The 15,796-nt window shown below is 44.8% G+C and overlaps 27 non-coding genes and 4 pseudogenes across 27 annotated transcripts; all 31 read right to left on the bottom strand.

Moving 5' to 3' along the window:
- Window positions 1–5,917: 5,917 nt before the first annotated feature.
- LOC127145025 (5S ribosomal RNA) lies at window positions 5,918–6,038 on the bottom strand (annotated as a pseudogene).
- Window positions 6,039–6,242: 204 nt separating this feature from the next.
- On the bottom strand, window positions 6,243–6,361 carry LOC127145026 (5S ribosomal RNA; annotated as a pseudogene).
- A 162-nt stretch (window positions 6,362–6,523) lies between these two features.
- LOC127145024 (5S ribosomal RNA) lies at window positions 6,524–6,642 on the bottom strand (annotated as a pseudogene).
- Window positions 6,643–6,846: 204 nt separating this feature from the next.
- LOC127145022 (5S ribosomal RNA) lies at window positions 6,847–6,967 on the bottom strand (annotated as a pseudogene).
- Window positions 6,968–7,258: 291 nt separating this feature from the next.
- On the bottom strand, window positions 7,259–7,372 carry LOC127145017 (5S ribosomal RNA). The gene has a single exon (XR_007816802.1). It is a non-coding gene; the product is annotated as a 5S ribosomal RNA (ribosomal RNA).
- A 206-nt stretch (window positions 7,373–7,578) lies between these two features.
- Window positions 7,579–7,697, bottom strand: LOC127144565 (5S ribosomal RNA). The gene has a single exon (XR_007816353.1). It is a non-coding gene; the product is annotated as a 5S ribosomal RNA (ribosomal RNA).
- Window positions 7,698–7,901: 204 nt separating this feature from the next.
- Window positions 7,902–8,020, bottom strand: LOC127144564 (5S ribosomal RNA). The gene has a single exon (XR_007816352.1). It is a non-coding gene; the product is annotated as a 5S ribosomal RNA (ribosomal RNA).
- Window positions 8,021–8,224: 204 nt separating this feature from the next.
- Window positions 8,225–8,343, bottom strand: LOC127145488 (5S ribosomal RNA). Its single transcript, XR_007817272.1, has one exon. It is a non-coding gene; the product is annotated as a 5S ribosomal RNA (ribosomal RNA).
- Window positions 8,344–8,547: 204 nt separating this feature from the next.
- Window positions 8,548–8,666, bottom strand: LOC127144900 (5S ribosomal RNA). Its single transcript, XR_007816687.1, has one exon. It is a non-coding gene; the product is annotated as a 5S ribosomal RNA (ribosomal RNA).
- Window positions 8,667–8,870: 204 nt separating this feature from the next.
- LOC127145454 (5S ribosomal RNA) lies at window positions 8,871–8,989 on the bottom strand. Its single transcript, XR_007817235.1, has one exon. It is a non-coding gene; the product is annotated as a 5S ribosomal RNA (ribosomal RNA).
- A 204-nt stretch (window positions 8,990–9,193) lies between these two features.
- On the bottom strand, window positions 9,194–9,312 carry LOC127145468 (5S ribosomal RNA). Its single transcript, XR_007817250.1, has one exon. It is a non-coding gene; the product is annotated as a 5S ribosomal RNA (ribosomal RNA).
- Window positions 9,313–9,517: 205 nt separating this feature from the next.
- On the bottom strand, window positions 9,518–9,636 carry LOC127145453 (5S ribosomal RNA). Its single transcript, XR_007817234.1, has one exon. It is a non-coding gene; the product is annotated as a 5S ribosomal RNA (ribosomal RNA).
- A 204-nt stretch (window positions 9,637–9,840) lies between these two features.
- LOC127144539 (5S ribosomal RNA) lies at window positions 9,841–9,959 on the bottom strand. The gene has a single exon (XR_007816327.1). It is a non-coding gene; the product is annotated as a 5S ribosomal RNA (ribosomal RNA).
- Window positions 9,960–10,163: 204 nt separating this feature from the next.
- LOC127144849 (5S ribosomal RNA) lies at window positions 10,164–10,282 on the bottom strand. The gene has a single exon (XR_007816637.1). It is a non-coding gene; the product is annotated as a 5S ribosomal RNA (ribosomal RNA).
- A 204-nt stretch (window positions 10,283–10,486) lies between these two features.
- On the bottom strand, window positions 10,487–10,605 carry LOC127145452 (5S ribosomal RNA). The gene has a single exon (XR_007817233.1). It is a non-coding gene; the product is annotated as a 5S ribosomal RNA (ribosomal RNA).
- Window positions 10,606–10,809: 204 nt separating this feature from the next.
- Window positions 10,810–10,928, bottom strand: LOC127145450 (5S ribosomal RNA). The gene has a single exon (XR_007817230.1). It is a non-coding gene; the product is annotated as a 5S ribosomal RNA (ribosomal RNA).
- Window positions 10,929–11,132: 204 nt separating this feature from the next.
- LOC127145456 (5S ribosomal RNA) lies at window positions 11,133–11,251 on the bottom strand. Its single transcript, XR_007817238.1, has one exon. It is a non-coding gene; the product is annotated as a 5S ribosomal RNA (ribosomal RNA).
- A 204-nt stretch (window positions 11,252–11,455) lies between these two features.
- Window positions 11,456–11,574, bottom strand: LOC127144527 (5S ribosomal RNA). Its single transcript, XR_007816315.1, has one exon. It is a non-coding gene; the product is annotated as a 5S ribosomal RNA (ribosomal RNA).
- Window positions 11,575–11,778: 204 nt separating this feature from the next.
- Window positions 11,779–11,897, bottom strand: LOC127145449 (5S ribosomal RNA). Its single transcript, XR_007817229.1, has one exon. It is a non-coding gene; the product is annotated as a 5S ribosomal RNA (ribosomal RNA).
- Window positions 11,898–12,102: 205 nt separating this feature from the next.
- LOC127144538 (5S ribosomal RNA) lies at window positions 12,103–12,221 on the bottom strand. Its single transcript, XR_007816326.1, has one exon. It is a non-coding gene; the product is annotated as a 5S ribosomal RNA (ribosomal RNA).
- A 204-nt stretch (window positions 12,222–12,425) lies between these two features.
- LOC127145448 (5S ribosomal RNA) lies at window positions 12,426–12,544 on the bottom strand. Its single transcript, XR_007817228.1, has one exon. It is a non-coding gene; the product is annotated as a 5S ribosomal RNA (ribosomal RNA).
- Window positions 12,545–12,748: 204 nt separating this feature from the next.
- Window positions 12,749–12,867, bottom strand: LOC127144526 (5S ribosomal RNA). The gene has a single exon (XR_007816314.1). It is a non-coding gene; the product is annotated as a 5S ribosomal RNA (ribosomal RNA).
- Window positions 12,868–13,071: 204 nt separating this feature from the next.
- On the bottom strand, window positions 13,072–13,190 carry LOC127145447 (5S ribosomal RNA). The gene has a single exon (XR_007817227.1). It is a non-coding gene; the product is annotated as a 5S ribosomal RNA (ribosomal RNA).
- Window positions 13,191–13,393: 203 nt separating this feature from the next.
- LOC127144537 (5S ribosomal RNA) lies at window positions 13,394–13,512 on the bottom strand. Its single transcript, XR_007816325.1, has one exon. It is a non-coding gene; the product is annotated as a 5S ribosomal RNA (ribosomal RNA).
- A 204-nt stretch (window positions 13,513–13,716) lies between these two features.
- On the bottom strand, window positions 13,717–13,835 carry LOC127145446 (5S ribosomal RNA). The gene has a single exon (XR_007817226.1). It is a non-coding gene; the product is annotated as a 5S ribosomal RNA (ribosomal RNA).
- A 204-nt stretch (window positions 13,836–14,039) lies between these two features.
- Window positions 14,040–14,158, bottom strand: LOC127145445 (5S ribosomal RNA). The gene has a single exon (XR_007817225.1). It is a non-coding gene; the product is annotated as a 5S ribosomal RNA (ribosomal RNA).
- A 204-nt stretch (window positions 14,159–14,362) lies between these two features.
- On the bottom strand, window positions 14,363–14,481 carry LOC127145444 (5S ribosomal RNA). The gene has a single exon (XR_007817224.1). It is a non-coding gene; the product is annotated as a 5S ribosomal RNA (ribosomal RNA).
- Window positions 14,482–14,685: 204 nt separating this feature from the next.
- On the bottom strand, window positions 14,686–14,804 carry LOC127145443 (5S ribosomal RNA). The gene has a single exon (XR_007817223.1). It is a non-coding gene; the product is annotated as a 5S ribosomal RNA (ribosomal RNA).
- Window positions 14,805–15,008: 204 nt separating this feature from the next.
- LOC127144684 (5S ribosomal RNA) lies at window positions 15,009–15,127 on the bottom strand. The gene has a single exon (XR_007816472.1). It is a non-coding gene; the product is annotated as a 5S ribosomal RNA (ribosomal RNA).
- A 204-nt stretch (window positions 15,128–15,331) lies between these two features.
- On the bottom strand, window positions 15,332–15,450 carry LOC127144859 (5S ribosomal RNA). Its single transcript, XR_007816647.1, has one exon. It is a non-coding gene; the product is annotated as a 5S ribosomal RNA (ribosomal RNA).
- Window positions 15,451–15,654: 204 nt separating this feature from the next.
- On the bottom strand, window positions 15,655–15,773 carry LOC127144525 (5S ribosomal RNA). The gene has a single exon (XR_007816313.1). It is a non-coding gene; the product is annotated as a 5S ribosomal RNA (ribosomal RNA).
- Between the last annotated feature and the right edge of the window lie 23 nt (window positions 15,774–15,796).

The following is a 15,796-nucleotide window of genomic DNA, read 5'->3' as shown; positions in this document are numbered from 1 at the left end:
GCTTGTAGAAGTCTAAATTATGGATTTATGAAAAAAAAAAAAAAAAAGACTAACCCGCCAATCCAACCCGGCTCAACCTAAATTTTTTTGGATTGGGTTGGGTTAGGTTGACCCTTGCACATTGAACCGGTAGGGTTCATTTTTTGTCAATTCGGATACTTTGGGTTGGCCCATATTTTTTCTCCAACTTGGTCCAACCCGGCTTATGAACACCCCTACCTTGTACAACTTATAGTTTTAATTTAATTAATTAAATCAAATCAAATTAAACTAAACTATTAAATCAAATCAAATAAATTAATTAATTAAATCAAATTAATTAATTAATTTCTAAATTAAATATCTTTTATTTAATTTAATCAAAATTTGAATCATATTCAAATATCAATATCTCTCATAACATAGAGTTTTAATATGTATCACATAGGAAAATTTTTATGAAGGTAACAAAACACCAAATTATTTACGGCCCTTGTAACAAAGCCCATAAAATTAGCCATTCTTTAGATATTCCAGGTTTGCACTTTCGTTATGTTCTCCTCCTTGCTGCGATTTCTTTCATCGTCTTCCTCCTCACTACGATTTCTTTTATCGTCTTTCTTCTTTTCCTCTTCTTTTTTTCTACTGCGATTTCTTTCCATCGTGTTTCTTCATTCTGCTACGATTTCTTTCCATCGTCTTTATTCTTTTCTTCTTTTTTACGTTGTTTAAATTTGGATAACCAAATCTAAACTATCGTGTACAAAAAATAGCAGAATCTAAAATATTGTGTATAAAGAATTTTGAAAAAAATCATTTAGATTAGAGTAGCCAAATGTAAACGATCGTGTAACCAAATTAAACGATAGAATTAAAAAAAATAATTATCAAATTAAATGACCTAACCAAATTAAATGATAGAATTAAAAAAATAATTGTCAAGTTAAATTATCAAATCTAAACAATCGTGTACCAAACAATAGCCAAATGTAAACGATTGTGTACCAAATATATTACACGAGTGTTATTGACGGAGTATTTTTTGTATTTTACACGGTGGGTCTATGGGCTTTTTTCGTTTTCGGAATTGTTCTATACAGTGTAAATATTTTGCCATTTTGTTGTATTTGTAAAAAGACCCCTATCATATACATATTAAATTTTAACCTATAGTTTTAATATGAATCTAATTCACATTAAATTAATATTTGAACTCATTCAAACATTTTCTTAAGTCATAATAAATTAATTTTGAATCATATCCAAAATTAAATTTATAGAATAAAGTTTAATTAAAATATAAACTTTATATTATAATGTATCACCATACATTGTATTAATTCCCAAAGTAAATTTGAACATTTCAAACTACAACCAATATAAATAAATCTCATTACTCTTTACGAGCTAAGAAGGGGACCTTATGGACCAACAGACCAGAAGGTATAGTGATATGAGATTAATTGACTAAACTCATTAACCACATCAATCAATATTCGTTAACTGTGTGTACACTCTACTAAAGACTCACAACTGAACTCTTCTCACTGTAGATATATTTTTGTGTCCAAGGATATAGACCAATACCAGTAAGTTAGTCCTTCACAAGTGTTCGTAACACTAGTTGGATCAAATTACCGTTTTACCCCTGGGTTACTTTTAATCCTAAAATATCAGTGCTCCTCTAATAAACAACATGTTTATGGTCCAACCAATAAACAAAAACTTTTTCGTGTCATTGATGGAAAAACCACTAGAGACATGTTGCAGCGGAAGATAAAGATCATGCTTTACTTTATATGCATCTAAAAAATTTAGAAGCTAACATGCACATGCTATGCGATAGTCCTAAGCGAGAAGCCAAAAAGGTAAACGAAGAACGTACCTTTTATAGTTCTGGGTTTCTTCTTTGAATTCTTTTCCTTCTCTGCCTGAAAATCACGAACAAGGACAACCACCAAGCTGACCTACTATGCTCAGGACCAAGAACGGAGTTGTGGGACTCGATTTTGTGAAGTGAAAATATATAGAGAGATGGGGAGCGTATCGTTTAGGTGTTCTTCTCTAGAGAAAACATCATCCTTTTCTCATTCGGTAATGAGAAGTTTTATATGAAATTTTTATGCAAATTACATGCAATTTATTTCATATATGTTCAACATCTAATCTTTTCATTAACTCTTTAATGAAATTAGTGACCTTTAATTCATAATAGGCTGCCACATCGCTCACTAACATTTAGTAATAGAATAATTAGTCAAAGGGCATTTTGGTCAATTGACCAATTAAGTCAAAGTTTGACTTTTACTAATTTTTCCATCTTGACTAATTCTAACCTCCCGAATATGAATCCGCATTCATTTTTCTAAAATTCAATATAAACCCGGTCAAAGTTTTGTTTCTCAAAGTTAAAAGTCAACAAGTTGACTTTCACAACTTTGACCGTTTCAAAAATTTTCAAGCTTTTAAATATGAATATATATTTATATTTATTTAAATCATACAAAAAGCTTAAAGTTTATTTCTACCAACTTATATCTTATACATTTCTACCAACTTTGTTGGTTTCTCTCTCTTATCTTAATTCGAACAATTCGAGTTACTTCAACATTCTTGTTCTTAGTTAAATCCACATGAGCTAGTAGGGGAACCTAATGGACCTATAGATCATGGGCTCCAACGATCTGAGATTAATTGGCTAAACCCTTTTAGACCAAGTTTAATCAACATTCGTTAACTAAAGAGTCATTCCACTAAAGACTCTTAGTTGCACTCCCCTCACTATAGATATATTTCTGTCCACCTGATATAGCCATAATGGATAAGTCGATCCTTCACAAGTTTTTCGTAATCTTGGCTGGGTCAAAATACCGTTTTATCCCCGAGATTACATCTTGCTTCTTAAGACCCACTGATCCACTATTGAACAATTGGTTTAAGGTCCAACCTTTAAACCAGATTCCTTCACAGGCCAATGAAAAGGTTGGGGCCCCTTGTTCAAGACTTGGATTCAGTCCTTAAGGGAACAACCTATCTACTATCCCAGAAGTGGGTAGGAGTTAATTCCATCTTGCACCCTATGTCCTTAGCTATCCACTCGATCTTACCTCTGAAATGGGAGGCTTATTGGACCAATGATGTTGAACTGCTCTCACCTATGCAGATCTAAGGATACTACCGAATGAGCAGAAGTTCATAGTTAGCTCAGGATTAAGATCAAGTTACCTAGGTCATCATAAATGAAATAGTCAGTTTATAGTTTACGGTGTTAAAACTAAAAGTGACTATATCGAGGTTCCATTCTTATGCAAACCATTTACATAGGATGCCCCCACTCCCATGTCTCTATATGAACGATTCAAGATTACATCGTTTGTACTAACTACGGAGTAGGCCGCATCCATAGTGTTTTTCCAGAATAAGGCGCCCAACCTTATTCATACACTATAGACTATTTGGGCTATTAACTCGAACTTAATCTATATTTATGTCTCTACATAAAGTTCAAGTGTATTTGACAAACTCAGTAAAATAGCCTCGAGACCTTAATTTATTGGTTTAAGACTATAGAATTCAATAATAAATTTTATTGAATCAAATAACAAAGTATTAGTTTTAGGACATAAATTCCAACAGTCATAGAGAGGGTAGGGCCTTTTGCTCAAGTCCCGAAGAAACTATTTAAAGGAACACTCATCTACTTACCCTAAAGTCAGGAAGGAGTGATTTTCATCTTGTGTGATTATGTTCCCAGCTCCCCACTCGGTCTTGTCTCCAAAATGATAAACATATTGAGTCGAAAATCTAGCCATTCTCACCTATACAAATCAAAGGACAATCCCTCGCAAATAGAAGCTCCTAATACACTTAGGATTAAGACTAAGTTACCTAGGTCATCCTAATGAAATAGAAATCCAACTAGTTAACGGAGTTATATCTAATGGTTACTATTTCGTAGTCCGATCTTATGCAACTGCATAGGATACCCTCACTCCCATCTCACCTACACAAACGCGTTGGATCATTGTGTTTGTATCAAATAACAAATTGAGTTGTATCCATGGTGTTATCAGGATAAGGTACCCAACTTTATCCCTATACTATAAATCCTTCAAGTTGTATCTCAAGCATTGATCCCTGTATGCCTCTACATACTGTTTAAGACTCATCAAATAACTTGGGATGTTAGTTTATTGAATTTAGGTTATTAAGACAAACCTAATAATATAATCAATAACACTTATTTAAGTTATAATAATAACACTTTATTTATAACGGCCAATGGATTATATTTACTATTTACGAGTTTTAGGACATAAAACCCAACAAACTCCCACTTGGACTAAAACTCTAGTCTCTATGAGATGTATATAATAAAGTAATCATCAAACATTGGAAATGGTAAAATGTACAAGTATATTACATTAAACGTATATATACAAATACAATAAATTAGGGCATCATCATACCCATTACACATCTCCCACTTGCGCGAGATTAACTAAAGTACATATCTCGTAGACCTAGATTTTCTAGATGACCCACGAATACTTTAGCTGTGAGAGTCTTAATAAAAGGATCGGCAATGTTGTGCTCCAAAGCAATCTTGGTGACAATCACATCCCCTCGTTGCATAATCTCTCGTATTAGGTGATACTTCCTCTCTATGTGTTTTCCTCATTTGTGGCTGCGAGGTTCTTTAGAATTGGCTACTGTCCCACTGTTATCATAATACAGAGTGATGGGCAAGTTCATGTTGGAAACAACTTCCAAATCATGCAGGAACTTTCTAAGCCAAACTGCTCCTTTTGCTGCTTCACAAACAGCGACATATTCAGCCTCCATGGTAGAGCGTGGAGCCTGCAATACTTTCCTTGCTTGATGCTACGCTACCACATCTCCCCTGTTTGGGGTGAACACCAATCACAATGTGGATTTCCTAGAATCCTTATAAGTTTGGAAACCAGAGTCAGTGTATCGGGTAAGGATCAACTCTTTACCTACACAAGCATGTAGTCTTTCGTTTTCCTAATGTTTGAATAGACAAAAAGGCCTACGCGAGCGTGTGTATGAGCATTTGAGTCAAACGGCTGAATGAATTAAAAACACAGTGAAAGAAAGAAAAAAATGGTAGGATCAAAAAATTAGTAGTAAAAAATTAGAAAAATGTAAGCAACACGAGGAATTCTCAAGTGGTCACCTAACTTTGTCCTACTCTCGTCCAAGCACGCTTAGCTACAAGTTCTGACAGAATTTGGTGGTACGGGTACGATCCAACACATCATGGAATGTGCAGAAAATACATATAAGCCATGTTGGCCAAAATCTCCAAGACATGCTCGACTGGTCTGAACTGCCACCCGAACTCAAACGAGAGGGTGCACAAGCATACAAGCCAGAGCAGTTGCATGGCTTGAAAACACGATTGGAGAAACAAACATAATAGTAGGAATAAAAAATATTTATAAAAAAATAGAAGAAGGGGTGCAACACGAGGACATCATATTTAAATTACGCCCAAGCACGTTTAACTTCAAAGTTCTGATGGAATCCGTTGCATTAGTGCTGGTATGATCGCACCCATCATGGAATGTGCAGAAAATACAAATAAGTCATGTTGGCCAGAATCTCCAGACTTCCCAAGCGTTCACCCAACTTATTACTACTCTCACCCAAGAACGCTTAACTGCGGAGTTTTTAAGGGATTCGGTGCACTAGTGCTAGTGTGAACGAACACATCAGGGGATGCGCAAAAAATGCATAAAAGCCATGTCGGCCAGAATCTCTTTCGCATGCTCAACCGTTAGGAACGGCCACCGGGACCCCCACGAGCGTGTCCATAAGCATACGAGTCGGGGCTGCACGACTTGAAAACACAATGGGAGAAATAAATAAAATTGTAGGATTGAAAAAAATAATAATAAAACAAATAGAAAAAGAGAAGAAACACGAGGACACTTCCAAAGTGGTCACCCAACATAGTACTACTCTTGCCGAAGCACGGTTAACTGCGGAGTTCTGATGGGATCCGTTGCATTAGTGCAGGTATGATCTCACCCATCAGGGAATCCGCAGAAAATGCATATCAACCATGTTAGCTAGAATCTCTCATGCATGCTCGACCGATCGAAACGGCCACCAGGACTCGCACTAGCGTCTGCGTGAGCATACGAGCCGGGGCAGCTACACGACTTGAAAACACCGTGGGAGAAAGAAACAAAATGGTAGGATTGAAAAAAATAATAAGAAAAGAAATAGAAAAAGGGGTCCAACACGACGATTTCCCAAGTGGTCACCCAACTTAGTACTACTCTCGCCCAAGCACGCTTAATTGCAGAGTTCTGATAGAAACTGATGCATTAGAGCTGGTATGATCACATCCCTCTAGAAACAAGCAGAAAATGCATATAAGCATGTCGGCCAAAATCTCTCAGGCATGCTCGACTGGTTGGAACGGCCACCGAGAACCGCACGACATGAAAACACGGTGGGAGAAAAAAACAAAATGGTAGGATTTAAAAAATAATAATAATAAAATAGAAAAAGGGGGCAACACGAGGACTTCCCAAGTGGTAACCCATCTTATTATTACTCTCACCCAAGCACGCTCAACTGCACAGTTCTGATGGTATCTGGTGCTTTAGTGCTGGTATGATCGCACCCATCACGGAATACGCAGAAAATGCATATAAGCCATGTCGGCCAGAATCTCCCACACATGCTCGACCGGTCGGAACGGCCACCGGGACCCGCACGAGCGTGTGCATAAGCATACGAGCCGGGGCGGCTGCACGACTTGAAAACACGGTGGGAGAAAGAAACAAAATGGTAGGATTGAAAAAAATAATAAATAAAAAAATAGAAAAAGGGGTGCAACACGAGGACTTCCCAAGTGGTCACAAAACTTAGTACTACTCTCGCCCAAGCACGCTTAGCTGTGGAGTTCTGATGGGATCCGGTGCATTAGTGCTGGTATGAAAACGCATCATGAAATGCGCAGAAAATGCATATAAGCCATGTCGGCCAGAATCTCCCACGCATGCTCGACCGGTCGGAACGGCCACCGGGACCCGCACGAGCGTGTGCATGAGCATACGAGCCGTGGCGGCTGCACGACTTGAAAACACGGTGGGAGAAAGAAACAAAAAGGTAGGATTGAAAAAAATAATAATAAAAAAAATAGAGAAAGGGGTGCAACACGAGGACTTCCCAAGTGGTCACCCAACTTAGTACTACTCTCGCCCAAGCACAATTAACTGCAGAGTTCTGATGGGATCCGGTGCAACACGAGGACTTCCCAAGTGGTCACCCAACTTAGTACTACACTCGCCCAAGCACGCTTAACTGCGGAGTTCTGATGGGATCCGGTGCATTAGTGCTGGTATGATCGCACCCATCACGGAATGCGCAGAAAATGCATATAAGCCATGTCGGCCAGAATCTCCCACGCATGCTCGACCGGTCGGAACGGCCACCGGGACCCGCACGAGCGTGTGCATGAGCATACGAGCCGGGGCGGCTGCACGACTTGAAAACACGGTGGGAGAAAGAAACAAAATGGTAGGATTGAAAAAAATAATAATAAAAAAAATAGAAAAAGGGGTGCAACACGAGGACTTCCCATGTGGTCACCCAACTTAGTACTACTCTCGCCCAAGCACGCTTAACTGCGGAGTTCTGATGGGATCCGGTGCATTAGTGCTGGAATGATCGCACCCATCATTGAATGCGCAGAAAATGCATATAAGCCATGTCGGCCAGAATCTCCCACGCATCCTCGACCGGTCGGAACGGCCACCGGGACCCGCACGAGCGTGTGCATGAGCATACGAGCCGGGGCGGCTGCACGACTTGAAAACACGGTGGGAGAAAGAAACAAAATGGTAGGATTGAAAAAAATAATAATAAAAAAAATAGAAAAAGGGGTGCAACACGAGGACTTCCCAAGTGGTCACCCAACTTAGTACTACTCTCGCCCAAGCACGCTTGACTGCGGAGTTCTGATGGGATCCGGTGCATTAGTGCTGGTATGATCGCACCCATCACGGAATGCGCAGAAAATGCATATAAGCCATGTCGGCCAGAATCTCCCACGCATGCTCGACCGGTCGGAACGGCCACCGGGACCCGCACGAGCGTGTGCATGAGCATACGAGCCGGGGCGGGTGCACGACTTGAAAACACGGTGGGAGAAAGAAACAAAATGGTAGGATTGAAAAAAATAATAATAAAAAAAATAGAAAAAGGGGTGCAACACGAGGACTTCCCATGTGGTCACCCAACTTAGTACTACTCTCGCCCAAGCACGCTTAACTGCGGAGTTCTGACGGGATCCGGTGCATTAGTGCTGGTATGATCGCACCCATCACAGAATGCGCAGAAAATGCATATAAGCCATGTCGGCCAGAATCTCCCACGCATGCTCGACCGGTCGAAACGGCCACCGGGACCCGCACGAGCGTGTGCATGAGCATACGAGCCGGGGCGGCTGCACGACTTGAAAACACGGTGGGAGAAAGAAACAAAATGGTAGGATTGAAAAAAATAATAATAAAAAAAATAGAAAAAGGGGTGCAACACGAGGACTTCCCAAGTGGTCACCCAACTTAGTACTACTCTCGCCCAAGCACGCTTAACTGCGGAGTTCTGATGGGATCCGATGCATTAGTGCTGGTAAGATCGCACCCATCACGGAATGCGCAGAAAATGCATATAAGCCATGTCGGCCAGAATCTCCCACGCATGCTCGACCGGTCGGAACGGCCACCGGGACCCGCACGAGCGTGTGCATGAGCATACGAGCCGGGGCGGCTGCACGACTTGAAAACACGGTGGGAGAAAGAAACAAAATGGTAGGATTGAAAAAAATAATAATAAAAAAAATAGAAAAAGGGGTGCAACACGAGGACTTCCCAAGTGGTCACCCAACTTAGTACTACTCTCGCCCAAGCACGCTTAACTGCGGAGTTCTGATGGGATCCGGTGCATTAGTGCTGGTATGATCGCACCCATCAAGGAATGCGCAGAAAATGCATATAAGCCATGTCGGCCAGAATCTCCCACGCATGCTCGACCGGTCGGAACGGCCACCGGGACCCGCACGAGCGTGTGCATGAGCATACGACCCGAGGCGGCTGCACGACTTGAAAACACGGTGGGAGAAAGAAACAAAATGGTAGGATTGAAAAAAATAATAATAAAAAAAATAGAAAAAGGGGTGCAACACGAGGACTTCCCAAGTGGTCACCCAACTTAGTACTACTCTCGCCCAAGCACGCTTAGCTGCGGAGTTCTGATGGGATCCGGTGCATTAGTGCTGGTATGATCGCACCCATCACGGAATGCGCAGAAAATGCATATAAGCCATGTCGGCCAGAATCTCCCACGCATGCTCGACCGGTCGGAACGGCCACCGGGACCCGCACGAGCGTGTGCATGAGCATACGAGCCGGGGCGGCTGCACGACTTGAAAACACGGTGGGAGAAAGAAACAAAATGGTAGGATTGAAAAAAATAATAATAAAAAAAAATAGAAAAAGGGGTGCAACACGAGGACTTCCCAAGTGGTCACCCAACTTAGTACTACTCTCGCCCAAGCACGCTTAACTGCGGAGTTCTGATGGGATCCGGTGCATTAGTGCTGGTATGATCGCACCCATCACGGAATGCGCAGAAAATGCATATAAGCCATGTCGGCCAGAATCTCCCACGCATGCTCGACCGGTCGGAACGGCCACCGGGACCCGCACGAGCGTGTGCATGAGCATACGAGCCGGGGCGGCTGCACGACTTGAAAACACGGTGGGAGAAAGAAACAAAATGGTAGGATTGAAAAAAATAATAATAAAAAAAATAGAAAAAGGGGTGCAACACGAGGACTTCCCAAGTGGTCACCCAACTTAGTACTACACTCGCCCAAGCACGCTTAACTGCGGAGTTCTGATGGGATCCGGTGCATTAGTGCTGGTATGATCGCACCCATCACGGAATGCGCAGAAAATGCATATAAGCCATGTCGGCCAGAATCTCCCACGCATGCTCGACCGGTCGGAACGGCCACCGGGACCCGCACGAGCGTGTGCATGAGCATACGAGCCGGGGCGGCTGCACGACTTGAAAACACGGTGGGAGAAAGAAACAAAATGGTAGGATTGAAAAAAATAATAATAAAAAAAATAGAAAAAGGGGTGCAACACGAGGACTTCCCAAGTGGTGACCCAACTTAGTACTACTCTCGCCCAAGCACGCTTAACTGCGGAGTTCTGATGGGATCCGGTGCATTAGTACTGGTATGATCGCACCCATCACGGAATGCGCAGAAAATGCATATAAGCCATGTCGGCCAGAATCTCCCACGCATGCTCGACCGGTCGGAACGGCCACCGGGACCCGCACGAGCGTGTGCATGAGCATACGAGCCGGGGCGGCTGCACGACTTGAAAACACGGTGGGAGAAAGAAACAAAATGGTAGGATTGAAAAAAATAATAATAAAAAAAATAGAAAAAGGGGTGCAACACGAGGACTTCCCAAGTGGTCACCCAACTTAGTACTACTCTCGCCCAAGCACGCTTAACTGCGGAGTTCTGATGGGATCCGGTGCATTAGTGCTGGTATGATCGCACCCATCACGGAATGCGCAGAAAATGCATATAAGCCATGTCGGCCAGAATCTCCCACGCATGCTCGACCGGTCGGAACGGCCACCGGGACCCGCACGAGCGTGTGCATGAGCATACGAGCCGGGGCGGCTGCACGACTTGAAAACACGGTGGGAGAAAGAAACAAAATGGTAGGATTGAAAAAAATAATAATAAAAAAAATAGAAAAAGGGGTGCAACACGAGGACTTCCCAAGTGGTCACCCAACTTAGTACTACTCTCGCCCAAGCACGCTTAACTGCGGAGTTCTGATGGGATCCGGTGCATTAGTGCTGGTATGATCGCACCCATCACGGAATGCGCAGAAAATGCATATAAGCCATGTCGGCCAGAATCTCCCACGCATGCTCGACCGGTCGGAACGGCCACCGGGACCCGCACGAGCGTGTGCATGAGCATACGAGCCGGGGCGGCTGCACGACTTGAAAACACGGTGGGAGAAAGAAACAAAATGGTAGGATTGAAAAAAATAATAATAAAAAAAATAGAAAAAGGGGTGCAACACGAGGACTTCCCAAGTGGTCACCCAACTTAGTACTACTCTCGCCCAAGCACGCTTAACTACGGAGTTCTGATGGGATCCGGTGCATTAGTGCTGGTATGATCGCACCCATCACGGAATGCGCAGAAAATGCATATAAGCCATGTCGGCCAGAATCTCCCACGCATGCTCGACCGGTCGGAACGGCCACCGGGACCCGCACGAGCGTGTGCATGAGCATACGAGCCGGGGCGGCTGCACGACTTGAAAACACGGTGGGAGAAAGAAACAAAATGGTAGGATTGAAAAAAATAATAATAAAAAAAATAGAAAAAGGGGTGCAACACGAGGACTTCCCAAGTGGTCACCCAACTTAGTACTTCTCTCGCCCAAGCACGCTTAACTGCGGAGTTCTGATGGGATCCGGTGCATTAGTGCTGGTATGATCGCACCCATCACGGAAAGCGCAGAAAATGCATATAAGCCATGTCGGCCAGAATCTCCCACGCATGCTCGACCGGTCGGAACGGCCACCGGGACCCGCACGAGCGTGTGCATGAGCATACGAGCCGGGGCGGCTGCACGGCTTGAAAACACGGTGGGAGAAAGAAACAAAATGGTAGGATTGAAAAAAATAATAATAAAAAAAATAGAAAAAGGGGTGCAACACGAGGACTTCCCAAGTGGTCACCCAACTTAGTACTACTCTCGCCCAAGCACGCTTAACTGCGGAGTTCTGATGGGATCCGGTGCATTAGTGCTGGTATGATCGCACCCATCACGGAATGCGCAGAAAATGCATATAAGCCATGTCGGCCAGAATCTCCCACGCATGCTCGACCGGTCGGAACGGCCACCGGGACCCGCACGAGCGTGTGCATGAGCATACGAGCCGGGGCGGCTGCACGACTTGAAAACACGGTGGGAGAAAGAAAACAAAATGGTAGGATTGAAAAAAATAATAATAAAAAAAATAGAAAAAGGGGTGCAACACGAGGACTTCCCAAGTGGTCACCCAACTTAGTACTACACTCGCCCAAGCACGCTTAACTGCGGAGTTCTGATGGGATCCGGTGCATTAGTGCTGGTATGATCGCACCCACCACGGAATGCGCAGAAAATGCATATAAGCCATGTCGGCCAGAATCTCCCACGCATGCTCGACCGGTCGGAACGGCCACCGGGACCCGCACGAGCGTGTGCATGAGCATACGAGCCGGGGCGGCTGCACGACTTGAAAACACGGTGGGAGAAAGAAACAAAATGGTAGGATTGAAAAAAATAATAATAAAAAAAATAGAAAAAGGGGTGCAACACGAGGACTTCCCAAGTGGTCACCCAACTTAGTACTACTCTCGCCCAAGCACGCTTAACTGCGGAGTTCTGATGGGATCCGGTGCATTAGTGCTGGTATGATCGCACCCATCACGGAATGCGCAGAAAATGCATATAAGCCATGTCGGCCAGAATCTCCCACGCATGCTCGACCGGTCGGAACGGCCACCGGGACCCGCACGAGCGTGTGCATGAGCATACGAGCCGGGGCGGCTGCACGACTTGAAAACACGGTGGGAGAAAGAAACAAAATGGTAGGATTGAAAAAAATAATAATAAAAAAAATAGAAAAAGGGGTGCAACACGAGGACTTCCCAAGTGGTCACCCAACTTAGTACTTCTCTCGCCCAAGCACGCTTAACTGCGGAGTTCTGATGGGATCCGGTGCATTAGTGCTGGTATGATCGCACCCATCACGGAAAGCGCAGAAAATGCATATAAGCCATGTCGGCCAGAATCTCCCACGCATGCTCGACCGGTCGGAACGGCCACCGGGACCCGCACGAGCGTGTGCATGAGCATACGAGCCGGGGCGGCTGCACGACTTGAAAACACGGTGGGAGAAAGAAACAAAATGGTAGGATTGAAAAAAATAATAATAAAAAAAATAGAAAAAGGGGTGCAACACGAGGACTTCCCAAGTGGTCACCCAACTTAGTACTACTCTCGCCCAAGCACGCTTAACTGCGGAGTTCTGATGGGATCCGGTGCATTAGTGCTGGTATGATCGCACCCATCACGGAATGCGCAGAAAATGCATATAAGCCATGTCGGCCAGAATCTCCCACGCATGCTCGACCGGTCGGAACGGCCACCGGGACCCGCACGAGCGTGTGCATGAGCATACGAGCCGGGGCGGCTGCACGACTTGAAAACACGGTGGGAGAAAGAAACAAAATGGTAGGATTGAAAAAAATAATAATAAAAAAATAAAAAAAGGGGTGCAACACGAGGACTTCCCAAGTGGTCACCCAACTTAGTACTACACTCGCCCAAGCACGCTTAACTGCGGAGTTCTGATGGGATCCGGTGCATTAGTGCTGGTATGATCGCACCCTCCACGGAATGCGCAGAAAATGCATATAAGCCATGTCGGCCAGAATCTCCCACGCATGCTCGACCGGTCGGAACGGCCACCGGGACCCGCACGAGCGTGTGCATGAGCATACGAGCCGGGGCGGCTGCACGACTTGAAAACACGGTGGGAGAAAGAAACAAAATGGTAGGATTGAAAAAAATAATAATAAAAAAAATAGAAAAAGGGGTGCAACACGAGGACTTCCCAAGTGGTCACCCAACTTAGTACTACTCTCGCCCAAGCACGCTTAACTGCGGAGTTCTGATGGGATCCGGTGCATTAGTGCTGGTATGATCGCACCCATCACGGAATGCGCAGAAAATGCATATAAGCCATGTCGGCCAGAATCTCCCACGCATGCTCGACCGTTCGGAACGGCCACCGGGACCCGCACGAGCGTGTGCATGAGCATACGAGCCGGGGCGGCTGCACGACTTGAAAACACGGTGGGAGAAAGAAACAAAATGGTAGGATTGAAAAAAATAATAATAAAAAAAATAGAAAAAGGGGTGCAACACGAGGACTTCCCAAGTGGTCACCCAACTTAGTACTACTCTCGCCCAAGCACGCTTAACTGCGGAGTTCTGATGGGATCCGGTGCATTAGTGCTGGTATGATCGCACCCATCACAGAATGCGCAGAAAATGCATATAAGCCATGTCGGCCAGAATCTCCCACGCATGCTCGACCGGTCGGAACGGCCACCGGGACCCGCACGAGCGTGTGCATGAGCATACGAGCCGGGGCGGCTGCACGACTTGAAAACACGGTGGGAGAAAGAAACAAAATGGTAGGATTGAAAAAAATAATAATAAAAAAAATAGAAAAAGGGGTGCAACACGAGGACTTCCCAAGTGGTCACCCAACTTAGTACTACTCTCGCCCAAGCACGCTTAACTGCGGAGTTCTGATGGGATCCGGTGCATTAGTGCTGGTATGATCGCACCCATCACGGAATGCGCAGAAAATGCATATAAGCCATGTCGGCCAGAATCTCCCACGCATGCTCGACCGGTCGGAACGGCCACCGGGACCCGCACGAGCGTGTGCATGAGCATACGAGCCGGGGCGGCTGCACGACTTGAAAACACGGTGGGAGAAAGAAACAAAATGGTAGGATTGAAAAAAATAATAATAAAAAAAATAGAAAAAGGGGTGCAACACGAGGACTTCCCAAGTGGTCACCCAACTTAGTACTACTCTCGCCCAAGCACGCTTAACTGCGGAGTTCTGATGGGATCCGGTGCATTAGTGCTGGTATGATCGCACCCATCACGGAATGCGCAGAAAATGCATATAAGCCATGTCGGCCAGAATCTCCCACGCATGCTCGACCGGTCGGAACGGCCACCGGGACCCGCACGAGCGTGTGCATGAGCATACGACCCGGGGCGGCTGCACGACTTGAAAACACGGTGGGAGAAAGAAACAAAATGGTAGGATTGAAAAAAATAATAATAAAAAAAATAGAAAAAGGGGTGCAACACGAGGACTTCCCAAGTGGTCACCCAACTTAGTACTACTCTCGCCCAAGCACGCTTATCTGCGGAGTTCTGATGGGATCCGGTGCATTAGTGCTGGTATGATCGCACCCATCACGGAATGCGCAGAAAATGCATATAAGCCATGTCGGCCATAATCTCCCACGCATGCTCGACCGGTCAGAACGGCCACCGGGACCCGCACGAGCGTGTGCATGAGCATACGAGCCGGGGCGGCTGCACGACTTGAAAACACGGTGGGAGAAAGAAACAAAATGGTAGGATTGAAAAAAATAATAATAAAAAAAATAGAAAAAGGGGTGCAACACGAGGACTTCCCAAGTGGTCACCCAACTTAGTACTACTCTCGCCCAAGCACGCTTAAATGCGGAGTTCTGATGGGATCCGGTGCATTAGTGCTGGTATGATCGCACCCATCACGGAATGCGCAGAAAATGCATATAAGCCATGTCGGCCAGAATCTCCCACGCATGCTCGACCGGTCGGAACGGCCACCGGGACCCGCACGAGCGTGTGCATGAGCATACGAGCCGGGGCGGCTGCACGACTTGAAAACACGGTGGGAGAAAGAAACAAAATGGTAGGATTGAAAAAAATAATAATAAAAAAAATAGAAAAAGGGGTGCAACACGAGGACTTCCCAAGTGGTCACCCAACTTAGTACTTCTCTCGCCCAAGCACGCTTAACTGCGGAGTTCTGATGGGATCCGGTGCATTAGTGCTGGTATGATCGCACCCATCACGGAAAGCGCAGAAAATGC

The sequence above is a fragment of the Cucumis melo genome, chromosome 12 (genome assembly GCF_025177605.1).
Source record: "Cucumis melo cultivar AY chromosome 12, USDA_Cmelo_AY_1.0, whole genome shotgun sequence".
Taxonomy (NCBI): Eukaryota; Viridiplantae; Streptophyta; class Magnoliopsida; order Cucurbitales; family Cucurbitaceae; genus Cucumis; species Cucumis melo.
Note: the sequence above shows the minus strand (reverse complement) of the source record. Positions and strands in the feature narration are given on the sequence as shown.